This window comes from Lolium rigidum, chromosome 3 (assembly GCF_022539505.1).
Source record: "Lolium rigidum isolate FL_2022 chromosome 3, APGP_CSIRO_Lrig_0.1, whole genome shotgun sequence".
In the NCBI taxonomy this organism is placed as follows: Eukaryota; Viridiplantae; Streptophyta; class Magnoliopsida; order Poales; family Poaceae; genus Lolium; species Lolium rigidum.
Window position 1 is genome coordinate 85,045,553 of NC_061510.1, and position 26,676 is coordinate 85,072,228.

Below are 26,676 nucleotides of genomic sequence, written 5' to 3' on the forward strand. Positions count from 1 at the left end.
CTAAAAACCCCGACGGAGGAAGCCACGGTACGCGAAACCTTCCAGAGCCGCCGCCATCGCGAAGCCAAAATCTGGGGGACAGGAGTCTCTGTTCCGGCACCCTGCCGGACGGGGAAGTGCCCCCAGAAGGCTTCTCCATCAACACCGCTGCCATCTCCACCGCCATCTTCATCAACGCTGCTGCTCCCATGAGGTGGGAGTAGTTCTCCATCGAGGCTCGGGGCTGTACCGGTAGCTATGTGGTTCATCTCTCTCCTATGTACTTCAATACAATAATCTCATGAGCTGCCTTACATGATTGAGATTCATATGATGATGCTTGTAATCTAGATGTCATTATGCTAGTCAAGTGAGTTTTACTTATGTGATCTCCGGAGACTCATTGTCCCACGTGTGTAAAGGTGACAGTGTGTGCACCGTGTGGGTCTCTTAGGCTATATTTCACGGAATACTTATTCACCGTTATGAATGGCATAGTGAAGTGCTTATTTATATCTCTTTATGATTGCAATGTGTTTTGTATCACAATTTAACTATGTGCTACTCTAGTGATGTTATTAAAGTAGTTTTATTCCTCCTACACGGTGTAATGGTGACAGTGTGTGCACTCGTGTTAGTACTTGGTTTATGCTATGATCATGATCTCTTGTAGATTGCGAAGTTAGCTATTGCTATGATAGTATTGATGTGTATTATTCCTCCTACATAAGCATGAAGGTGACGAGTGTGCATGCTACGTTAGTACTTGGTTTAGTCGTATTGATCTATCTTACACTCTAAGGTTACTTAAATATGAACATTTAATTGTGGAGCTTGTTAACTCCGGCATTGAGGGTTCGTGTAATCCTACGCAATGTGTTCATCATCCAACAAGAGAGTGTAGAGTATGCATTTATCTATTCTGTTATGTGATCAATGTTGAGAGTGTCCACTAGTGAAAGTCTAATCCCTAGGCCTTGTTCCTAAATACTGCTATCGCTGCTTGTTTACTGTTTTACTGAGTTACTACTGCTGCGTTACTACTGCATGTTTACTTCCCGCAATATTACTACCATCAACTGCACGCCAGCAAGCACTTTTCTGGCGCCGTACTGCTGCTCATATTCATTCATACCACTTGTATTTCACTATCTCTTCACCGAACTAGTGCACCTATTAGGTGTGTTGGGGACACAAGAGACTTCTTGCTATGTGGTTGCAGGGTTGCATGAGAGGGATATCTTTTACCTCTTCCTCCCTGAGTTCGATAAACCTTGGGTGATCCACTTAAGGGAAACTTGCTGATGTTCTACAAACCTCTGCTCTTGGAGGCCCAACACTGTCTACAAGAATAGAAGCACCCGTAGACATCAGTATCCCATGTGTTCATCTTCATCAGACCTAGATAATCAAATAGGGTTAACCAAATGTAAACCCTAGTTCCAATCCTCAGAGACATCAACCTTACCTATCCATGCTTAGCATCACACCATTGTGATGAATCCTGATAGCAACCATGCCAATATTGTGCATCCTATTCCATACACACTAAACCCTATTAGTGCTAGATAAATATTAATCATCCTATTTAGGAAACCACCATTCCTTACTTAGTAGATCCAATAGGAAACTCTAGACAACCTCAACCTTAACTAAAATACTTCTTATTACTTAAGAAGTATGTTCTTCAAAAGTTATTCTTTTGAAGAAAATAGGAAGTAGCCACCAACCCTGCATAATAGGATCTATAAACCCTAGCTAGCTAGCACCATCAAGATATAACCAACCATAGTAGCAAACATTTATAACCATTGCTTAAGTTGCTTATGCTTAAGTAAAACCATACAAGCCCTAGCTACTAATGAATTCAACTTTGTTGTGATCCATCCCATCCTTACTCCATAAATTATTTGGAACCCAGAGTAAACCATAGAACTTCACAACCCTAATTATTATAATTGTTCTTTATCAAAGAACATATTCTTCAGAAGTTATTCTTCTGAAGTATATAACAAGTAATCATTAACCATGCACTATAGGACTTAAAATTGACAACAGCTCTTTACTTATTATACAACTACTCATCATTGGTGTGTATGATTGTTATTATGCATTATACCACTTGCCTATGATTCTAAGACAACAAAACCCTAATAAGAACTTTGTTTGTGGAATCACTCTAAAAGTGCAACACACCCTAAACAAATCATTTCAACTCACTAATTCTAAATCATCGGGGTTAGGTCACGCTTAGAACGATTGCATCTCATACTTATGCATTATTGCATCCTTGCCAACTTTTAAACATCGTTCTTATCGGACGATGATGCTATTTCAGAATTTGGAGTTATTGCGTATCGAAGACCTTGCCTGCATAATCTTGCAGTCAAGAAAGGCAAGTTCATCGCTTGCACATGTCATTTGAGTATTTTTACCAAATTACTTGCAAAGTACTATGCTTATCACTCTTGCATAAAAAGTAAAATTGCTATCTTCATAATTATGAATATGACTAAGTGGTGGGCAATGGAACCATGGTATGAGTTTGGTGGAGGTTCCATTGCAAGGGTTTATATCCATCTAGGATTAACAACAAATGTCGTCCAATGATTCGTGTGCCGTAATACCCGTGTTAACCATAAGATCTGGAATGGGACGGGGTAGTCAAGTGTGTTCTCTTCTCTCGTTCATCAACGGATGCGCTTACCGTAGTCTCTTGATCTAGAGAAGGACAAGCAGAGTGGTTGGGGAGCCCCAAGTCCTCACGGTAATGCGGTCTATGATGGGTTGCATCTACCGGCGAAGGAATTTATGGTAGAGCCCTGAATTGTCGTCGTGGTCGGGGGTCATCCTTAATTGGTATAAGTACACCGGCGAGGACCCAGGATCGGGGATTGCAACAAAGGGTGGGTGTGCGAGGTCGCGGGAGAATGCAATTTTTGGCTAGGACCTTATACCGGGCCTCACACCAAAGGAAGTGTGGACGAGAACTAGGCTCGGTTGGCACCAAGGTTAAGATCTCTTATGGGTAAAGCAACACACCTCTGCAGAGTGTAAAGAATCGTGACATGTCACTCCCTGTTCCGGGATATGGAAATGCGAACGCTGCCGGAAAGGAACTCCATGAAGTTCTAGTCAACCGGTGAAGGCTGACAGACATAGCTCTTCAGAATAAAAGCAACCTTTTGAAGAAATGATTACAAAAACTTGCATTGCCTATGACTTTCTGGTCTATGGCTGTAGCTAGTGCATTAAACACCTCTTTCCTATAATGAACTTGTTGAGTACGCTCGTACTCATCCCACTCTTAAATCCCCTGCTTAGATATGGAGGCATCGAAGGAGGATCTACAGTGCAACTCGAAGACCGAGGAGTCACCAACTACTTCAAGAGACAAGACCCTGTCAGAAGAGTCAGATACCACATCCAACAAAGAGAAAACCTAGATTAGCAATAGAAAGGAACTAGCTTCCCAAACCTAGCTCCTATTTAGCTAGAATCTATTCATAGCCTCTATAGCTAGTCAAAACCTCTACAAGTAGAGTTCGTGATAAGATTAGACTACGAGTCGTTCTTCTGGAGTTTATTTGCAGTCTTACCTCATTGTAAAAATAGGAGGCTATGCTGATCTTATGTAAAAAGTCGGAGTTGTAATTCTATAGACATGCCTTAGACCCGCATATGTTTCTGTTGTACCACTTTGAGCTATGTAATACTAGTTGAACGGTGTTTCATTGGTGTTATGTCAGACTTGCATAGTACACCATGCAGTGGTATGCCGGGTCACCACACTTGGCGCGGCGGCGATGGCTGAACACCGCGGCGGCGGTAGCGTGATATTGGCAGCTAGGTCACGGAAGAGAGGAGCTCTGATATCATGACAAAGTTTGTGGCGTGGAAGGTACATTGGCCTCAGTACGGTTACGTGTTAATATAGGCATAGAGTTGTACAAGGTTTGTATCCATACACATTTTGTACGGTATACTAGAAAGGATATAAAGAAAACCGTATACATATATCTAACAGAGTTGACTAAAGCAAGTCAACTACCAAGGTCCTCATCCATTTCTTTCAAGATCTACACTATATATGGTAAGCACTGAAAGAGTTCTTTTAGAATAACACTGAAGGAGTAACAATGATACGTTTGAACTTGAATGACCTAGCTAGACAAGCTCCAAGTTAATTTGCATTGACATTCACTTCTCTAGTATCCTGATTTACAAGATTTAGTTCCTGCGAGATCGTACTCTTTTCCCAAATTATTGCGTGTTTTAGCTTCTGCCGAAGTCAAACTTTACAAATATTAGAGATATATTTGGTATAGGTATATTAGGTAGTCTAGGATTTGTAATCTCTACCTACCATATCTCCAGGAGAGCTATCTTAGCCTCCAAGACTGTACCACTATATATACTCGCTCATGAGGCGCAATACAACATCCAACATATTCCGCATATCTCTCTCCATCTCTATCCTTCTACATGGTATCAGAGCGGCACACTCCTTGACCTAGCCGCCACCCAAACTTCCGCGCCGCGCCGCCCCCGGGGAGGTCGATCTCCATGATCTACTCCGGGGGCCGCGCAACCCGTATGAGGGTTCGTCCGCCGATCCGTTGATCCGCTGCTCTCGAGTCATTTTTTTTCCAATCCGTAGATTGGTTTTCTTTTTGCTCCGCCGGTCGCTCGACCGGCGTTTTCTTTTTGGTTTACCGATCATTGATCGGATTGAGTCGCCCATCGCCGTCGTCCTCTTGCGCCTCTACTCCGACAACGGCATCGACCTGCACCGGCCATCAACCGCACGGCACAGCCGCACGCGCCGCACACGGGGCGCCCCTACGTGCATCGCAGCAGGCTGTTCTTGCTCGCGCGGTCTCCATCGCCTGTCTGTCTTCGTCGCCATCGACCGGGACTTCATCGACAACGCCGCCATCGACTCCGATCTGCGCGTCGTCCACGCCATGGCGCATATCGTGCCGCCGTCGGTCTGATCAACCGACCCCGCGCACGTCAACGCCAAGCACGTCCCCGAGCACGCGCCTACCACCGATCGAGCATCGGGTTGTCGCTACGTCGCCCCTTCGGGTCGCAGCGCCGCCGCTTTTGGTCCACGCTGCTAGACAACGACGCTCCTTCTGAGGCGCGTACGTCGCTGGTGGCGTCCCGCCGCTGCACCGACTCGCGCCCTGCAGCTACGCCGGCCCCTCAGGCTGTGGCGTCGCCGCACGCGGTCACCTTCGCCGTCCCCCGCGCATCGACGTCCGAGGCCACCACAGCGCCGCCCCTTCGGCGCGGGTCGCCTCCGTCTGCGCATGGTCTTCGTCACGCCGCTGGGTCTCCCTCGCCTACTTCGTGTACCGCCGCCGCGCCCCCACCCCAGGTCGCCGCTGGGCTCGCCAACCTCTTCAGGTCGCGCTGGGCTCGCCGACCACCGCAACGCCCGTCTAGGCGTCCAGCATGACCACCCCTGGTCACCGCTGGGTTAGCCGCCTTCTACGTCTCCAACTGTCTCGACTTCTTCGCCCGTGTCATCGCCTCGTGCCCGTCTACACCACCTGCTACTCTACTTCGAGAACCGCGGGCAGCGTCGGCATCTCTCCGTCGATCTGCGACTGCGACGCTTCCGAAGGCCTCCTCTGCTAGTCCCTCTGACATGGCGACAAGTTCATGACGGTCCCTGCCCCTCGCATGCCCGGTACTGGTAACACCGGAAGTGCCTTCGTCCCCGACACGTTCCCGAGTCTGGCAAACTCGCGCCGGACGTCTCGTCTTCATCGGCTTCGACAACGTCTTCTTCGGCATCGCCTCTACGACTGCCTCGACCGCGTCACCGCCGAGTTCTTCTATGCGTACTCGGTTCTGGCAAAACCAGAGTATGCCTTCGTCCCCGAAGTGCGCCTAGTTCTGGCAAAACTATGGTTATACTTCGCCCTCGACGGCTCAGACTGCATCGACTTCGGCATCGACCATCTCCACGGCTGCCTCGACACGTCTCCGTCACTCTCCTCGCGCACTACGCGCTTGCGGCTACATCGACACCGGCACCCGCCCACGACATCCACCACGGCAATCCCTCGCGCGGCTCCCTCGACCAAGGTTGCAGCACTCACGCTCTCGGCTACCTCGACATCGGCATAAAGGGCTACCACCTCGCTTGCGCCTCACCAGCCTCTTCTCTAGTCCAAGCATCCGCGACGCAACTCCGTCCACGATGCTCCCGCTACGACTGCGGGGGAGTGCCAGCCTTCTGGGGTCCACTTCGGTTTATCTCCAGTCTGACCGTCCGCGACGCTACTGTTGTTCACGTCACTACCGCTACGACTGCGGGGGAGTGTTAGAGATATATTTGGTATAGGTATATTAGGTAGTCTAGGATTTGTAATCTCTACCTACCATATCTCCAGGAGAGCTATCTTAGCCTCCAAGACTGTACCACTATATATACTCGCCCATGAGGCGCAATACAACATCCAACATATTCCGCATATCTCTCTCCCTCTCTATCCTTCTACAACAAAGTTTGATCAAGTATATATAGAAAAAAAAATCAACATCTGCATTATCAAAAGCTAGAAACTGTTTAGTACTATACAAAACACAAATAGAACTTACTAGGCTTACCACAATATTCTACGAATGTGACTGCGACCACTCAGCAAATATACACTATACGTGCAAAGGAAATTGCATACACGTGCAAAGAAAATTGCACCAAATACGTTGGAAACTTTTGGTGCTACTTCAATAGAATTTTCTGCAACCCACGTTTCTACATATCAACACAGCTCTGTTTGACTTGAATTGGTTCAGCTATGGCGTGTAGTGGCGTGGCCAATCCCAGTAGCATCCCGAACTTCTCCCCCATGTCCACCCCATTTCCCTCCACCTCTCCTGGGAGCCTCCACTCGAACCGGTACAGCAACGACGCAAGCATCAGGTGCACCATGCGCACAGCCAGCGGAATCCCGGGGCAGATCCTCCGACCGGAACCAAACGGGAGGAGCTCAAAGTCCCGGCCACGGTAATCGGTCTCTTTCCCCAAGAACCTCTCCGGCAAGAATTTCTCAGGTTCAGGCCACAGCTTGCTGTCTCGGCCAATCGCCCACACGTTGACCAGAACACGTGTGCCCTTGGGCACGGTGTAGCCGCCTACCTCCGTAGTCGCCACGGCTTGCCGCGGCAGCAAGAATGGAGCAGGAGGATGAAGACGGAAAACCTCTTTGACGATGGCCTGAAGGTACTTCAGTTGGCCGATGTCTGATTCATCGATCTCTGATTTGGTTCCAATCACCTGTGCAAGTTCTTCGCGGGCTTTTGCCATGGCTGATGGATTTTGTAGCAGCTCAGCCATTGCCCATTCAACGGTTGCTGAACTTGTGTCGGCTCCGCTAAACAGATCCTGTGTAGTAAATTGGACGGAATCAGGTTAAGTCTCCCAAAATTTCCTACACAAACTCACAGATTAAGAAGCGGCGGCTTAGGATTAGAAGCTACCGTAAGCAACGAGCGCAGCGTCTGCCGATCGAAACCCAGTCCATCCTCCGGGCTTCGGTGGTCGAGGAGCACGTCCAGGAAGTCGTTCTTGGGTGGCTCCCCGGCGTCGCGCTCCAGCATGCGTCGCTCGATCTGATCGTCGAAGATGGCGTGCAGCCGCTGGAACACCCGGGCGAGGCGCTTCCTCAGACGCTGAGGGTCGAGGGGGGCGATCGCCGGGAAGAAGTCCGACAGGTTGGGCACCCCGACGGCGCTCGTGAACTCGGTGATCACGTCCCTGAGCTGCTCCGACCCACCGCGGTCGTCGAGGTCGGCCGAGAATATGGTGCGGGAGAGCAGGTTCAGCACGGTCGCGAACGCGACGCGGCCGACGTCCACGGCCGCGCCCTCGCGGGACAGCCGCGCGACGTGGGAAACCAGCTCATGCACCTTCTCGCGGCGCATGGAATGGTGCGCGTCGAGGCGGGACGGCGAGAAGAGCTCAGCGGAGCACACCTTGCGGAGGGCCCGCCAGCGGGGTCGCTGGGCGGGAGCCAGCCAACGGAGAGCCTGTCGTGGGCGCACGCGCGGACGGCGTCGGGCACGGAGCGCGCAGAGAAGGCGGCGTCGTGGCGCTGGAGGATATCGCGGGCGGCGTCCACGGAGGATGCGACGACGGTGGTGACGGCGCCGAGGCGGAGCGTCATGAGCGGGCCGTGGCGTTCGGCGAGGCGCGCGAGGGAGCGGTGCGGCTGAGCGCCGAGGTCGAGGAGGTTGCCTATGAGAGGGAGCGGGCGGGGCCCGGGGGGAAGGTTGCGGCGAGCATCGGCGAAGAGGCGGAGGAGGAGGTACAGGGACGAAACGACGAAGAGGATGACGAAGCATGGTGCGCAGAGGAAGAGTTCCATGGCGAGTTCCGTGGTCTGTGCTGCTAGCCTGCTACTGCTTGCTGAGGGGTCGCTGAAATATCAGCGTTGTACGTACATGCTTGGCACTGGCAGTGGTGGCACTGAGCAGATGCGCTCTGGCCGACTTAGAATATTGCATCACACGGATGTACTACGTATTCATCTGGACTAAATATGGAAAAGCATGTACTCGTTCCATTCATAACTGCCATAAAAGTCTGTGATTGATTTTAAGATGGGGTGAATAGCCCAGATACGACATCGTTGAGCTGAATTGGAAGCACAGCGACGTTTTTCACAAGAATAGCTAGCATGCGACACTCGTTGCCTGTCCAAATAGCTGCAGTGCGACACTCGGCTTGGATCATCGTTAGCAGTTAAATTAGGATGTGGGGTCCACAACTTATCCAGCTCAGCTACGGCGTGTCCACCTGCAGGGCCGGACCCGCCACATATCCACGTCATGACGTGGGACCCACAACTCGCAGCACAAAACAGAGCCGGCGCAGCAGCAGTCCATCCCAGCGACATTCCGACCGTTAGAGCCTCGCTCCCCCCTTCTTCTCCGACGGCGCGGCAAGGCGAGCGGTCGATGTCGAGCTCCACCTCCGCCTCCCACTCCCGATGGCCGCAATACGGTCCAGTGGAGATGACTAGGTGCCCAGATTGCCCCCGTACCGCGCTCCTATCACGGCGTGTCACAATGAGCGACAAGCATGGCAATCTTGGACGCGAGTATGTGAAATGCGAGGGCAAGCCAGAGCTGGGGAAGGTGAGATCTGAGTAATCCCGCTTCCAAATTTCCTGTAGTTTTGTCCAATTTCTGTTTTTTCTAACGATTTGTGATTTTGGGAACTAATTTGGGAATTAGGGTTCGTGTTTCGATTTGGGAATTAGGGTTCATGTTTCGGCAATTGGTTTCAGGATTTGCCGAGTTGCAACCATTTCGAGTGGTTGGATGAGTACATCAAGAGGATTGGAAAGGAAGGCGCATCCCCGCGGGTCACCTTACCGTCGGCGGTTGAGCAATCTGCATCGGCCAATGTTGGGAATGGGGCAGAAGTGCGGGCAGCCGAGTTGCAGGAGTTGAAGCAGATCAAGAAGCAGCTAAAGAAACTTGTCGATCTAAAGAAGCAGAACAATTTGATCGCCGGGCTATTTTATTTTTGTGCAATTTGTCTCTGTTTTGTTTATCTCTTGATCATTAGTCGTTAGATAACGCAGTCAATATTAGATTGATAAACTCCATCCATTGTAATCATATTGGCATTGTAATCGTAATTTCTCCCTATTTTGTTTTTTTTGTCGTTCTAACTATGTAGCCCAATTTATCCATTTTAGCAAAAGCTATCAAATCGCCTTTAATCAAGATGCAAAAAAGAAAAACCTCAAAATCAAAATGTATCCACTGCCCAAGAGTGGGTTTAGCTCAAAGTCGAGGAGCAAAGCTTTGTGTGAAAATTTGAGGGTTTGAAACGAATTTTGCAAACCTAACTAGGCTGGTACGGGCCAGGCCCAATTTTTTATGGAAAGGCCAGGCCCAAAAAGAGCGTAGCCAGGCCGAACGATGACACGCGGTAAAAAAATGCATACGGTCCAAACTAACGTGATCGGCACGGGCCAGGCCCAATTTTTTTTCTCATTTCACTCCTTTTTAGATTATTGCACTTATATTATTTGAGAACTTAGTTTTAGGTTGTTGCTTAGTTTGGACTCTATATTTTTTCTTGTTTGGCTAGCCCAAAGATTATTGCACTTATGTTATTTGAGACTCCCTCACACGATTACAACATGGATAAAAACATGGATTAAAAAGATGGATTAAAACATGGATTAAAAGATGGCATGGATAATCATACGATACATCAAGTAGATAATAAAGTTGGGCATATATGCCCAAGCAAAGCAACGTCCATCACACGGTACAAAAGAAATAGAAATAGATAATAAAAACTAGTAAAAAAAGACACGACGACTTGGCTCCTCCTTGCATTGACTGACTTGGCTCCTTCTCCACTTGGCTACTCCTTGGGTCATCCCGGGCTCACTCCTCCTCCTCCTCGGCGGCAGGATGGTAGTGGAAGTTGTAGGGGAGGGAGTGCATGTTCCCCGGAGATGGGAAGATCGCGTAGAAGTCGGTGAAGTATGCTGTGAATGCGATGAACTCGCATCCACACCAAAACACCTTCCCAAGGAGTAAGTAAGCATCGTGGGGGTTGGTGAAGCGCACGGTAATGCCGATCTCGAAGGCTACGTAGGGTTCGAGCACGAACATGGGCGGCGCGCGGCGAGGACGGTTGAGGTGGCGGTAGCCTGCAGAGAGGAAGAACTCCGCAAGTTCATGTCGGGTCCTCCACCTCGACCAAGCCCACACGCGGAGCTGATCCTCGACGATCACTCCCGCCGGGTACTCACGCTCTGGGTAGATCTGAGGGAGACGGTAGGTTGGGCGGCTGTACGCCATGGTGGTAGAACCCGTGGTAGATCTGAGAGAAGGGAAGGAGGAGTGGTGCGCTGGGGTGTGTGAAAGAAGAGGAAGAGGGGTGCCCTTAATATAGCGTGAGAAGAGGAAGAGGAAGAGGAAGTGGGTGGATCGGAGCGTGTGAGAGAGAAGAGGAAGAGGAAGTGGGTGTTTACGTGTGAAAAAAGGGGTGTTTACGTGTCAAAAAAAGGTGTGTCTACGTGTCAAAAAAAAGGTGTGTTTACGTGTCAAAAAAAGGTGTGTTTACGTGTCAAAAAAAAGGTGTGTTTACATTGCACTTGAAATGATGCTACCAAATTTGATTTTAAAGGAAATGCACAAATGAAATGGTTAGTGCACAAATTACATTTCAAAGAAAATTGAAATGATGCTACTAAATTTGATTTTAAAGAAAAATGCACAAATGAAATGGTTAGTGCACAAATTACATTTCAAAGAAAATTGAAATGATGCTACCAAATTTGATTTTAAAGAAAAATGCACAAATGAAATGGTTAGTGCACAAATTACATTTCAAAGAAAATTGAAATGATGCTACCAAATTTGATTTTAAAGAAAAATGCACAAATGAAATGGTTAGTGCACAAATTACATTTCAAAGAAAACTTGATATTTGTTTGTGATATAATCTTTCAATTCCCAAATAACATTATTTTAGCTACTGAAACTTGATACAAATGACATGGTTAGTGCAATACAAATAGTAAGGACAAAAGCAGGGCTGAAATCGCCCGTGACCATTGGTATCTTGTATGAAGGATGTTACCGTTGGTATCTTGTATTAATCAAATAAATGTAAGGACAAAAGCAAGGCTGAAATCGCTGCTCTGCTGCGACGTTGTCATCAATAGCTATGCTGCGACGTTGAGTGTAGAGAAAATGGTTAGGCTGCGACGGCTGCATGAGGCATGCATGTCAAAAGTGGCCACGGCGACCTGGTCGAGGGCTGCTGAGCTCGCACGCTGCTGCACGCTGGTGCTTGTGCATGGCGCATGCAGACAGGCTTTGGCAGGCCCACTACTACACGGCAACCTTGGCCCAGCGGACAAAACGGTGACCTCTATTATCCGCTCTGGATCGCCCACGGAAAACAAACGCCAGCGAATCAGATTGCAGAACGATGCCTCACATGGATCTCCCACGGAATCCTTCTAGAAGACACAATCGCACGGACGGGGTTCGACGTTGGCGTCTACATCGACGGTTCAGGATGCTTATCCTGGCCTCCCACGGATCGCCCATCGCCAGCGCGCTTCTGCTTCTAGAATAACAGATCCAACGGACGGAGTACATCGGTAGGGTTAGATCGACGGACTAAAAAGGTCGTTAGGGTTAGCCCGGTCAACGTTTGGGGTTTTGAGGGGTTTTGAGGGGTTTTGGCCTCAGTCAACGGGTTTTCACCAACTTTGACCGTGTATATCTGCTTCAAAAAAAATCAAAAAAATATGAAACCTTCGCACATAGTCATGCCATGTGACCTAGTTACGAGGAAAATTCATAAACATAATGTACGACAATTTTTACAAAAAAACCTTCACAAAATGAACAACCTTAGCTGAGGTTGCAGAGAGAGTTCAAAGAGAGAGTTGAGGGTTTGGGGTTTTGAAAATGCAAAAAATCAAAAAACCTCACCCTAGCTTCATTTAGGAGTGACTAAGAAGGATCTGAAGTTAGTTTTCAAATATCATGTTTTAAAGTTGTTTTTTTCATTATTTTGTATTAAAGCATTTATTTTCAAAAATAATTAAATAATATGAAAATGAAGTCAAAAAAAAGTGAGACTTCGTAGTGGTACTATATAAGTAGAATACATGCTAAGGAAAATTATTTGGATGATTTGAGCAAGGTCGAAAAAAAGATGCTTAGAAATGGGGTCGTTTACCCTAGCTTTTGAGCCCTTTCCTACCACATTTTCAGTGACGATGAGTTGTGGTTCACAAATGGTCTAGGATTGATGAACTAACGTGCATAGTACTACATAAAGCATTGAAACATCACAGAACAAACCAATCAACTCGAAAATATGTTTTCAAATTCAAATTGGAATGTCAATTCAAATTCAAATTTGAATCCGGATCTAATTCAAATAGACATCACAGAAGTTTCCTTAGCAATAAACTACAACAAATTTATTATTACATCAAAGTTCACCAAACATCAATTATCACATCCAAAGTTATTATTACAACTCTATTTCTTTCGCCTCCTCTTGTCGCTTGATTTGCTCACCTTCTTTGAACTGCTTGGTTCCACATCATATAATTGGTTGATGCTCTTGGTTTTCTTACCACAACTAATTGGCCCCCCAAGCACAACCTTTCGCCCTTGAATTTCAGACTTAACCAAACAAATAAGTGGCAAGTCTATATCCAAATGAGCTTCAGACTCAACCAAATCTTCTTGAAGTTGTTCAGGTGGCAAATCAACATCCAAATGAGCTTCAGACTCAACCAAATCTTCTTGAAGTTGTTCAGGTGGCAAATCAACATCCAAATGAGGTTCAGACTCAACCAAAACCTCTTCAACTTGTTCAGGTGGCAAATCAAAATCCAAATGAGCTTCAGACTGAACCAAAACCTGTTCAACTTGTTCAGGTGGCAACTCAACATCCAAATGAGGTTCAGACTGAACCAAAACCTGTTCAACTTGTTCAGGGGGCAACTCAAGATACAATTGAGCTTCGATTGCACCCGATTACCACTTACCAAGATCTCGAACATTTCTCTTCTTCCTACAGACCTTTGACTCTGGGTTTTTTTGTTGGCCAGCATTCATCAACAACAATAGGTGGGCCTTTTTCTCCACGCTTCCTTCCGAAAACAGAGCAGCATGTCATATGATTAGTAACTAAAACAAACAGCAATAACAAGCATGTCAAAAATATAAAATTTAACATACTTAGGCCTTTCCGGAGTGTAATGACATTTGGGGGAACCAATTCTATGCCCAAGTTCCTCACACAGTTTGCATCTATTTTTGTTGCCTTTTTGGGACCTTTTAGGTTTATCAACTTTATCTTTTTCCCCCTTTTTGCTACTCCCACCTTTCTCAAACCATGCTTTGAATCTACTCTGTTTTGGCCTGCCTGCCTTTCTTTTTGTGATGGGAGGACACATGGAAAATTGAATATCCACTTCCGGCCATTGAGACTGATCTCGTCAAAGCTGGAATTGGAGTTGCATATGCAGCCCCGAATTTTGCTACTGAGTAATATTCATGCAAATATGGGTGCATGTTTAACCTGGGTTTTGAGGCCAAAAAAAGTATGGCATGCTCACATGGCTTCCCGGTGTGTTGCCACTCTTGACAAGTGCATTCTTTCAACTCAATGTCCACAACATGCCTTTTTGTACTCTTGGTATCTCTGACTTCAGCTCCCCACAATGAAGCTTTATCAACTGACAAATGTGAAAGCTTCCTCGCTCCCGTTGACCACCTGTTGTACCACCGCAGGAAGCTTATCACCTTGAAGTAGAGCACCAATTCGCTTCTTAATTCCCACGTGACGCATCATCAATGAGCTCGATTTGGTCAACCAAGTCATGCACGAGCAAGTCTTTCAACTCCTTCACCCTGTTGTTGAAACTTTCACCAAATTGTTGTTTATATGATCACATTTGATGGCAGTATTGAAATCTGCCCTATACCATAGAAGAGAATGATAGGTGTTCAGCCATGTAGCAAACTCAGGGCATGCTGTCATTATCTTACCAAGGTGATATGAATGTGTCTGTTTGGTGTAAGCTCTTGCTGCTGGCCACATACGCCCAAATTCATCTCCTCTGAACTTTTTTTTATCAAATTCATCCACAAATGGCCGAAGCACTCCCTCTTCTCAGCATGGGGGAAAACATTGTTCACTGCATTTTCCAACCCTTTACATGCATCCGTATGAATGGCCAAGGGTGAAACTGGACCAATGCATCTCTTCAACTGCATCATGAACCATGTCCATGATGCCTCTGACTCGACCGAAACAAACCAATAGCAACAGGGAACATCCAAGTTGTGTCCATCTAGTGCATTGCATGCTGCCAATTGGCCATTCCACTTTCCGAGTCAAAAAAGATGAGTCAATGCTCAAATATGGACGGCACCCCGCTTTGAATCCATCAATGCAAGGCTTAAAACACATAAAAAACTTGGAGAAATATACCTTGCCATCCTCTGATACCTCTGTATCTATCTCCACCACACTACCAGGTGACCTCTTTTCCACCTCAGCTTTAAAATTGAACAGCATCCTAAATGTATTTGCCCAATCACCATATAATGATTTCATCGCCCTTTGTTTTGCCTTCCACACTGTGGTATATTTCAGCACAATGGGGTACTGCTTTTCCAAGTCAACTTTAAGTTAATTTCTTTGCAGTAGTGTTAGGTGTCTTGGCTAAAATAGGAGTAATTTTTTCAGTAACCCAAAGTTGAGATGTCATGCTTGATACTCTCTGTGAACAGGTAATACAAGTATGTTCATGTGGTATTTGATTTACCCTAATGGTAGTACCATCGAGGTTGGCGTCTAGCGAGATATGTACCACTTGCAAGGATTGGCACTCCCATCAAAACCTTTGCACCTTGCATAAAACTTGCTTCGTCAGGTCAAAGAGTCTTGGCATCAAACTCAGCTTTGACTGCATAAGTCTTAAAACACATTCTAAACTCATCCATATTTGGGAACAATTTCCCAACTTCAATTACAGGGTTTTCTTTATCATACAAATTCACCAGTTCATCAGCATGTGCATCATCTACTTCATCTGCTGCATCTTGCATTAACTCGGGATCAACATCTTCATGCATTGACCCAGCCCCAGTTCTGTTAGCATTAGCAGGCATCTCAGATTCATCCTTGTCTTTCTCCTTATCTTTGTCATCTACAGGAATGCCATACATTCTTGCCATCTCAATGTCACTCATTGGTGCAATGACTATATCAGTACGCTCCTCTAGCTCTACTGCATTCCAATCAACTGTAACTACATTTGCAGCACCATGACACACCTCTTGTGCAGCTGCATCAGATTCAGATATAACTGACACTTCAGTAACTATGGGCATAATCTGCCTTTGTGAAGCCCATTCATCATCTGCAATTTATGCAGCCAATTTGGAGGCCACATATCCAACTTTGGAATCAGATTTGCGATCAAAAATTTCTGCATAAAAGGTTGCATGTTTGCTAGTCCAACCATCTCTCCGATCAATTTCAGTAACCAAATCATCTCCATCTTCAATTCTAACATACTCGCCCTTCCAATCGTCGAACCTTAACAGTGACAATTCTTGCTCTGGACCCCAAACTACACTATCCCCTATTTTCTCCACCCAATTCTTCACTGCCTTCTCCTCCATTGACTGTAGTTCTTGAGCATCCATCTCTGAAAATTCAACCTCAAATTTTACAAATGTATCTTTCTCGATGTTTCTGAAGCTACCATCACCTATAATGGCCTTCGAAGGAAACAATTGCACTGTAATTTCGAACGTGCGCCGACTGCGCCCCCTGTTTGTCAATCGGACAGTACACAGTGAGCTGCGGGAACCATGAGCTGCACACCCCCATCATCGAGCCCCAAATTGATATCAAAAGTCGAAATGAGCTAAAGAGAAGGGCATTACCGAGCTAAATCTGCCTCTTCTCGCTCCATCTTCTTCTTTCAGCCCACACGTAACGATCCCCAGTTTCAAATCGGCGGAAATCAGCGGGCAGATCCCTCAAATTAAGACGGCGAGGAACGAGACTAGGCCTGCAAAATGGCTCACCGCATTCGCACTGCCAAATCTCCGCCCGACGCACCGCCGCCACTGGAAAGCTTCACCGCCACCACCTGAAAGCTCCGCCGCCGCCGCCGCCGTCGGAAAAAAACAGAACGCGGTGCGTCGTCTAAAATGGGTTTGACTTGGCACCTAACTGGGTCCCACTATCTAAGAGAATATTGGGTCCCACTGTATTTGTTAAGACAAGGTTAAGACTTAAACGACCGTTTTCTGACCATGGCTATTTCCACGCGCCGAGACGTCGCATGCGAGCTATTCTTATGAAAAACGTCGCTGTGCTTCCAATTCAGCTCAACGATGTCGCATCTGGGCTATTCACCCTTTTAAGATGGCAGCTCATATTTTCCATGGCTAGTGTCTTCACTATCGCAAGTTTCTGTGGGTTGATTTTAAGATGGTACAGCTCCTATTTTCCATGACGGCTAGTGTCTTCACTATCGCAAGTGACATCCTTATCTTCCACGGCCACTATTGATAGGCGGTGTGTTGATATTTCTTAATTAAGTAAATATGTGGTTTAGGGTTTAGGGTCTCAAGTAAGTAAATATGCGGTTCTGCTGCTGCAAATTGATTCTTATTAATTAATAATATTATTTAGGCAAAAACAATTTTATTATTGGATATGATATTATCTTTGATGGGTAACAAGACGCAAATTAGCTTGTTTTTTATTGGATTGTGTCATGCCAAGATAGTTCTTTTTTGCAGTTCTTCGTCCCACCATCAAGAAACTGGTTTTCATCCACATGGGGTGGCATAAGTAACAGCGAAATTCTTTGGCGACACCGTGGGACACTTCTAATCGGTGTGCTAGCACTAGGTTGGCAAAAAAAAAGTCGCCAAAAATAACTGTGCCGAATAGAATACATAGGTGGTTTTTTTCGCTCGGCACATGATAATCCGCCAAACTAACGCTAACACGACAGATACCCGTTAACACCACGTCCATTTATAGGCCGGCACAGCCTAGGTGTCGTGGAAGTTGTGTGTGATGGGCACAAACAAACTTCCTAAAATGGTACACCTTATTGGAAATATAAACAATTTTTCGTATAAACTAACCAAAAAAAAGTAGATAAAACATGGCTAGAATTAAAGGAAACAAACTAAACATGCCATCTAACAAAGAGTATGCGAAAGCCAATTCTAAACAAGATACTATGAGTAGAAAAAGCATCATGGTCTCAATCAGGAGAATGAGAAGAACATACAGGACAACACCGGTAGCGTTGCTGGTGTTGTTGCCCATGTCGTCGTACAAGCTAATAATGTCCAGGAAGAAGTCCTCGTCAGGGAAGAACTCGTCCAACTCCGTGATGAAGATGAACCAAGTAGTTGCGCAGAGCGTTCCCCAAAAATCTTATGGCCCCTCTCCCTTAAAGGATCACAAGAGGCGGGGTTTCGAAGGCCTACTGTTCCAATTCGCAGTGCACGCCGCAAGATGGGATGGGAAAGATCTTGATCAGCTCAAAGCTTTGGAACCAGGAGGTTATTGCGTATGCGTTTTCGTGTGTTTTTCTAGAGAGGAGCGACCTATATTTTATAGGCACACAGGAGGAGGCAAACATGCTGCGTTGGAAGTGGAAATGAAGGGACAAAAGACGAGTTGAACAGGCAGCAGTATTCACTGTCCACTATAGCAAAAATGTTTCATCTTCTACAACCATTCAAATTCCATTCATGAGTGGCAAAAAGGAGAGAAGTCTCGGCTCGAGGCATTCCCGCAAACCACAGAGCGTGCACGTCGTGACGAGGTGAGGCGGGTGGCGGAGGAGGAGGAGCACGCATGTAGCAGCTCTCTTCTCATGCTCATACCACAAGTGAAGCAACCCCCTTACAAGCAAGGTGGGATTGAACTTTTATCTCACTTCTTGCCTTACATGAATGCGCCGTTGGGCTTATGGGGTTTTAGGAATCATGGAATAGATTATATGACCTGGGCCAAATATTGAGCATAGTTGCAACAATTCCCCACCAGATCCTAGAGACACATAAAATTTGCCTATGGTTCCAAAACATTGTTTTATATACCGGTACTTTACTAAATATTGTTAAGTTGAACTTTCACCTAGAACTCTATGCTACACTGAATTGCTACTTGAACAGTGGACTAAGCCTTGAACTGCAAGTTTTCTGCGAATCTAACTTCACATAAGATCTTGAACGATATTGGGTCGTTGTAGGGCTTCCCCGTGGGTGGAGTTTATGTGTCATACTCCATGATCTTTCCTGACTTTATTAGAGAGCACCTAACTCTCATATACCATGACGTTTACATGTAAGTGTGTTCTTTAACAGAAATATTTGTGTTGAAATAAGCCACTTAGAACACATTAAGATAAAATCTACCATGCATATTACGAAAGTATTGCATCTTCATGAAGTGGTATCATACAAAAAGTAAGGATAATTTCCTCTCAATTGACATACAGCTTGTCTCCCAATTTTAATTGGGATTTCTATTTTCGTGCCCTCAGGTCCTTAGTTGTACTCAGTTTTCCCCAGCTCCTTAGTTTTTCCTCAGTTTTCCCCAAGCCCTTGTCTGAACCGCAGAAGGAGCTCGGACGGAAGGAATCCGTTAAGTTGACCGTTCCGTGCTGACGAGTGGGGTCGTGTCGTTTGTGGGGTCGCGTCGTGTGGGACCGCGTTGTGTGGGGCTGGTAGGAAGGGACCGCGTGGGACAGGACGAGGCCGTGTTTGTGTGGCCGTAGCGTGTGGGGCCGTAGCGTGTGGAGCCGTGTGGGTCCGGGACGGGGGCACGAGTGGTTTCGTCTCTTTCGCCCAGATTAGCGGTTTTCAATGTACCTTTTTCCTCTCTATCGCTCGATCTCATTCATATTTGATAGCCCAAATTGGTAGCAAATCTAGAGCAGCTTCTCCTTCTGTTTTTTAACGCCATTCATTTCTTTATGCCTTCGTTTTTACCCAATCAGGTAGGAAATCTAGGGCACAAATCCGGAGAGAAAATATAGGATAAGTCGCATACAGACAACCAACATAGCATAGATATATTCAGGACAGATCCAAAAGTAGTACCGATAGATCCAACATAAGCTACATTTCACATGAATTTAAGCTGCTCTACGGATAGAGCGAGTCACATACGAGAGTGCAGTAGGCACGTTCAACGCCTCCAGGTAGCGCGTGTGACTCGCTTGGAGGTTGCGCGAGTGAATCCCAAGTGCTTTGTGTTTGGCCATGTACGCATGCACGTTCACGGTCCTTCCAACTCTAGCGCCACATCTGCCAATGGATTCAGCATGGTTCACCAGGGAGTTGAAGTCGGTGTCGCGGAGCCTCCTGTTGCAGAAGGGGCACTTGTAAATGCCTCGAGCAAAGGGGCCATCGTAATGGCCGGACTGCAGCCTCCTGAGGACGTGACGAGTCTTGGTGTGGAAGGACTCGTCGTCGCCGTCGACGTCGCTGCTCTGCACCTGTCACGTAGCACCAAAGATCGTGCAAAAACACGGAGTCAATTGCAACGATGATTGAACAGAGAGTGAACAAAAAATCATGCATGATAATATGGGCTCGAAAAAAGAGGTAGCCTCGGTTACATTGGACACACTTATATCCAGGATTTGAGTCAGTAAACCAAAGATCATGCACAACAAATTTGTACACACCAATTGTTTACTGACCAAACCCTGAATCAATTTAGGGATGCCCAAATATTCATCATCATCGGCACAAATCTTAAACAAAAGCAAATCACAAACACTATTAACGCAAGATCTAACACAAAAGGATCGAACTAGGAGTAGACGAACAGTAATAACGCAAGATCTAACACAAAAGGATTGAACTAGGAACAGACGAACAGTAATAACGCAAGATCTAACACAAAAGGATTGAACTAGGAACAGACGAACAGTAATAACGCAAGATCTAACAAAAAAGGATTGAACTAGGAAGAGACGAACAGTAATAACGCAAGATCTAACACAAAAGGATTGAACTAGGAACGGACGAACCGTAATAACGCTAGATCTAACACAAAATGATTGAAATGAGATAAGAACAAGGGAACAAAGGGTTACCTCCGGCTCGTAGTCGACGATGGTGGTGTCGTAGGGGTTCTCCGGCGCGTCGTACTGCACTGGTTCGTACGGGTCCCAATCAACGGGGGACTGGACGGTGGCGGTGGCCGATGCGCCGGCTGCTACGTTGGAAGCAGCGACAGGGGCCTGGACGGGGGCGGCGGCCGATGCGCCGGCTGCTACGTTGGAAGCGGCGACAGGGGCCCGGACGGGGCGGCGGCCGATGCGCCGGCTGCTACGTTGGAAGCAGCGACGGGGGCCCGGACGGGGGCGGCGGCGGTTTTCTTCGGGGTTTTTCTTCGGTTGTGGAGAAGATGATGGGACAGAGAGGCGGTTGCGGTGAGCCGGTGAGAACGTGCGTCGAGGGAGAGAAAGAGGGGCTCAGTAAAGACGAAGGTGGCATGTACCGCAACACGCGTCCGCTATGCACGGCTGCCGGCGTGCACCGCTACACGAGTCTAACCCCGGGACGTTTGGTGTACTCGGTTATAACCTCGGGCCTTATACAGAAATTTTATCCGTACTCGGTTTTCCCCTCGAGGACTTAGACCGGCAAGTGCAATATACTCGGTTTTACCCTCAAGTAGCTGGTCAACGAGAGTCAACAAATAAGATTAACATAGCTAATTGAGTCATTTCATGCGCAAAAAAATCCAAAAAATAAAAACATAGTGGCAACTACTCATGGAGTCTTCCTACGCAAGTCGCCACCTAGAAAACCTTAACAAACATATATAAATCAAGTTTTACCACAAATTGCCACTTCTCAGAATCACTAGTGTAGCTATGAAGATGCATGGTTTTCCACCCAAACCCCTTTGCAAAACATCTTTCCCAAAAACATAGTTTGTCTAAATGATGCCATAATTGTCACACTCATGTATATTTGAATTGCAAATAATTTGATGTAGCCCAATATGAATTATATTGTACAAAACACACATTTTTCATTTTGTAATTCTTTTGTTTGAATCCCTTAGTCTATTTACTATTTATGTGCCCTTGGATTCTTAGTACTACTCAGTTTTGCCCTCAAGTACTGTCACAAATGCTCTGAGAAGCCCAAACTTATCCTGATTGGTTGAGCCGTTGTCACACGGATCGACTCCACGAACCGTTGATCCACTGATCTAACGGGCAGTATTTCCCTATCCGTCTCTTCGTGGCAACCTCTCTCTCTCTCTCTTCGTGGCCACCCATCTCTCTCTCTCTCTCTCTGTCGGTGGAGAATGCAATAACGAGTTTGCCACTTAATATAGTTTGGGATATAGTATTGGTATAAACATGAGGCATACATATTTGCGGATTTCGGTGATTGCATTATTTGTCACCCCTCTAACAATTATCAACTATCTTGAGCTGTCCTTTTCTTTTAGGGAATATAGTTTGGGATATAGTATTGGTATTTTGAAACGGCCTAAAAGTGGTATAATTTTGGTATAAACATGAGGCATACATATTTGCGGATTTCGGTGATTGCATTATTTGTCACCCCTCTAACAATTATCAACTATCTTGAGTTGTCCTTTTCTTTTAGGGAATATAGTTTGGGATATGGTATTGTTATTTTGGAACGGCCTAAAAGTGGTATAATTTTGGTATAAACATGAGGCATACATATTTGCGGATTTCGGTGATTGCATTATTTGTCACCCCTCTAACAATTATCAACCATCTTGAGCTGTCCTTTTCTTTTAGGGAATATAGTTTGGGATATGGTATTGGTATTTTGGAAAGGCCTAAAAGTGGTATAATTTTGGTATAAACATGAGGCATACATATTTGCGGATTTCGGTGATTGCATTATTTGCCCCTCTAACAATTATCAACTATCTTTAGCTGTCCTTTTCTTTTAGGGAATATAGTTTGGGATATGGTATTGGTATTTTAGAAAGGCCTAAAAGTGGTATAATTTTGGTATAAACATGAGGCATACATATTTGCGGATTTCGGTGATTGCATTATTTGTCACCCCTCTAACAATTATCAACTATCTTTAGCTTTCCTTTTCTTTTAGGGAATATAGTTGGTAATTTCGGTGAATGCACACACTAACTTTGAAAACAACTACAAGTACATGTAACTGAATAATGGATTTGTAACAAGGTATCCCTTGTAACAACTTCTAGCGCCTGGTGAGCAATGATAAGAATCCGATCGTAATTATACAACAAAAAAAAACAACCAGCCATCAGATTAGCTTGCTTCTTCAACTCGATCAGCTGCCTTAACTGCTTGTTCATTTTCTTCAGTTCTCCCTTCACTTCCACCCGCTCTGCATTGGGAGCATTAGGCATAATCGGAAGGTCCCTAATTGGAACGGCTCCTCTCTCCGCCGCATTCTCTACAGCAAGTCCCCCCTCCCAAATTGCGCCCCCAATAGCGCCAATTGATTCCCGCAACCGAAGCCTCTGAACGTACACATCGATCCACTCGAAATGCCCGCATTTCTTCAAGATCTGAAAACAACAACGTGAACCCTAAATCCCAAATTCGAGGGAATAACAAGAAAATCGAGAGAAAACAGAGAAATTGGAGCGAGATCTAACCTTATCCCCCTCTCTATATGGCAAGCTCTCGCATGCAACGAACTCACGTCCACGGTTGCCGTTCTCGTCCGTCTTACAGATCGACCGCTTCAGAGGCTCCTGGCGTGGGCAGTCAGGGCATCTTGTCAAAGGCACGGGTCCATACTGCGGCCATGAAGAACGGGAGGTCGAAGAGAAACTAGACATCACCCGCGTGCCGGAGAAGGGTTGCCGCTGGCGGAGAAGAAGAACAATGGGGCGCGGAGAAAGAAAGGGGAAGCAATGGCACGGGCACGGGCGCGGGCTAGCTCGGGCTCCCATTTTGCAACGGTCACCTGGGTAAGCTGTGGGTCCGGCACGCTAACGTGGACAAGTTGTGGGTCCCAAGATGATCTGGATAAGTGGAGACGTGTCCACTGCGGGGCACCAACAGTGGCCCCACTTGCCAGCACCAACCAACGTCAACTAAACGGGATTCCTTCCGTCCGAGCTCCTTCTGCGGTTCAGACAAACGCTTGGGTAAAACTGAGGAAAAACTAAGCAGCTGGGGAAAACTGAGTACAACTAACGACCTGAGGGCACGAAAATAGAAATCCCATTTTAATTCACGGCATCTCCAGTCACATAGAGTGGGTTACCAATGTGGATAACTCTATACGGTGGGTCTCACACCCATCTCTTTCGATGCATTATCTATCGCATTACGTGATAGACCTTTGTGAAGGGGTCTGCCAAGTTCCTAGACGTATGGATATAACAGATCTGAGAGGGTGGTATTAGGGTTTGCACGGACGACGGTGATGAGGTTGTTGTAGGTGCCACCAAGGTTCTTCAGCACATACCAGACAAGTTCATCATCATCTATGGGCTTCCCAGCAGCTGCAAGTTCTTGAGCAATGGCCTTCATCTTCGAGAAATAGTTGTCAGCGGTCATGTTGCCTTTCTTGGTTTCAACCAGGGCAGTGCGCAGATGTTGCACCCTGGATTTTGATGAGGCAGAGACATGGGCGTTGATAGCAGCCCACGTCTCGGCAGAGGACTCAAGCCCGACCACGTGTGCAAGGACATCAGGTGACAGGGCATTAATGAGCCAACGAAGGACCTGTTGGTCTCGTGCGATCCAAGTCGCATAAGCAGGATTGGTGATTGTAGCCTTCTGCTGGTTAGCGTCTTCGGTTTCAAGAGTTTCCACCGGAGCTTGGTCACGACCTTCAACGAGATCGAGGACACAGTGTAATATCCTAGGATTTGGGGTTACAAAAAGAGAGGAAACAAGTGTGTGCATTGCATTCATGCATAGAAAATCCGGGGAATTTTCGCGCTTTCAAGTAAAACCTGTCACAGTAACTGAAGTTTCACTTGACTTGATGGAATTGAAGTAGATCATCAAGTCAAGCGCTATAAACCTCAATGTGACCTTTGCTAAAACCTTGCTTTGGGTAGAGATGATTTGATCTAAAGGGGTTCGATCAAATGGAACTAAAACCAACACAATAACACATTAATCAAGGATCAATTGCTTGATCTTATAAATATCATAATATGATAATCTTTGCCATAATATATGAACATCTATTCAATTGGAAATCAAGTAATAATAAAATGGAGAAACTATTTTTGACTTATCTTATCCATGTCTTAAACTAATCCATGCTCCTACCATGAAACCCATGGTAATCTTTCCACTTCATTCTTGAATTCATGACAAGGATATCAACATTAGTATTGTTCCTTAGTTTCCATATAATATATTCTTCTCTATCCAAATTAATATATATACCACAATCTAGAGAAGAGAGAGTTCTATATTATTTAGAGGAGCAATGTCAACTTTGAGCTAAATCTTGGATATACATCCATATGCTCAAACCATCATCTATAAGAAAAACCCTAGGATATTATTCAAGACATTCCCTAGAGAGAGAACCCATTTATGTTAAACATAGATATTTATGATCACATCATTCTCTATGGAGCCTAACCTTAGGTTATCATTAAAGTCCTTCCCAAAAGAGAGAAACCATAGATACCAACCTTAGCTTTACCTATTTAAGAATCAAGAACAACCTTTGAACTAAAGTATTAGAAGATAAACCATTTCAACTTGGAGTGGTGAGATAACCAAATATCAAATGGAATAAGACAATATCCATGAGCTGATGAAGTAAAGTAGAGACTAATACAACTAAGTTATCCAGGTGGAGACTTAACCTTTCCATACCAATGAGATATTGTGAGTACACCATAAACCCTAGAATAAATCATTCCTTTATAAGAGAGCTCAAGTTATGGTGTTACACTCAAGTTAGTTGCGCCAACACTTGATTTTGAGGGAGAGATCTATCCAAATATTCTGATGATTGTCTCATCATTACTTGGGTAGAGCTCTAAGTTGTTATCTCAGGAAATCCAATGAATATAAACTAGTGAGGCAACCATAGCCATGTCCATCAAGAAATTATAAGAGAAGTACTATACCTAGTTGATCAAGACAATACTTGATATTGGAGATGAGGACCATAATCCACTAATGCTACTTTAGGAAGCCAAGCTATGATCATCACAAAGTGGGTGTTGATCTTAAAACCACTAAGATCCTAGAATGAGTCTGATGGAAGGATTGTATTAGAGAGAGATTAGTGAGTAATGAGTTGATCTTGTCTAATGCATGATCATGCTTTGCAAATATGTCAGCATTAGATAAAACACTATATGATAAGCAGTTAACATCCACCACATAAAATCATAGTGAGACTGCTAGTAACCCTAAACCATTTCGAAAACCTTAATTAGAGAAACCACTAAAAGGTAACCCTTTGTGTAGTAAAGCCTCTATATAAACCTAAGTGATCCTTGAATAAATCATCCTATGAGTGGCGAGGAAGAGCAACCCTATATAATTCAACAAGGTGTCCACTTACATTTAGAACCAATGCCCCTATCCCAAACCTAACTTGTGTATCACATGGGGATCACAAGTATAATCCTAAAACCATGCCTAAGTTCAAATATGAGTAAGGGGATTATTTAGCCAACCCTAAACGAATCAAGATATCAACTTAACCTATCTTTCAAGCCATGCCTATGTAGGTGCAACTAACTATTGTTTCCAAATAAATAGAAGTCTCATGAGAGGAATAAGATCCACCTTAACCATATTAAACTAAGGGTTTAGAAGATGACAATAATACTTTAAAATAGCCTTAATTTTTTTTCCAAATCATTAACAACCATGAGCACATGAAATAATGCCATGAGATCATATTCTTAAATGAGAAACTAAATAATAAACTCATGCCTAACTGAAATTTGGAATAAAGCTCACAAGCATACAAATATAATCATATAATTGTTTTAAACAATCTAGTAACATAGTAATTCTTCTAAATAGCCTTAATAGAATTCATATATTCAAATACCTAGAAAATAGAAAAGAGCTCAAATTTGAGTTCAAACCAGAAATAAAAAAAATAGAAAAC

General features: G+C 45.4%; 1 pseudogene; it reads right to left on the bottom strand.

The window, feature by feature from the left end:
- Positions 1 to 6,587: 6,587 nt before the first annotated feature.
- On the bottom strand, positions 6,588 to 8,419 carry LOC124697235 (annotated as a pseudogene).
- Positions 8,420 to 26,676: the final 18,257 nt, after the last annotated feature.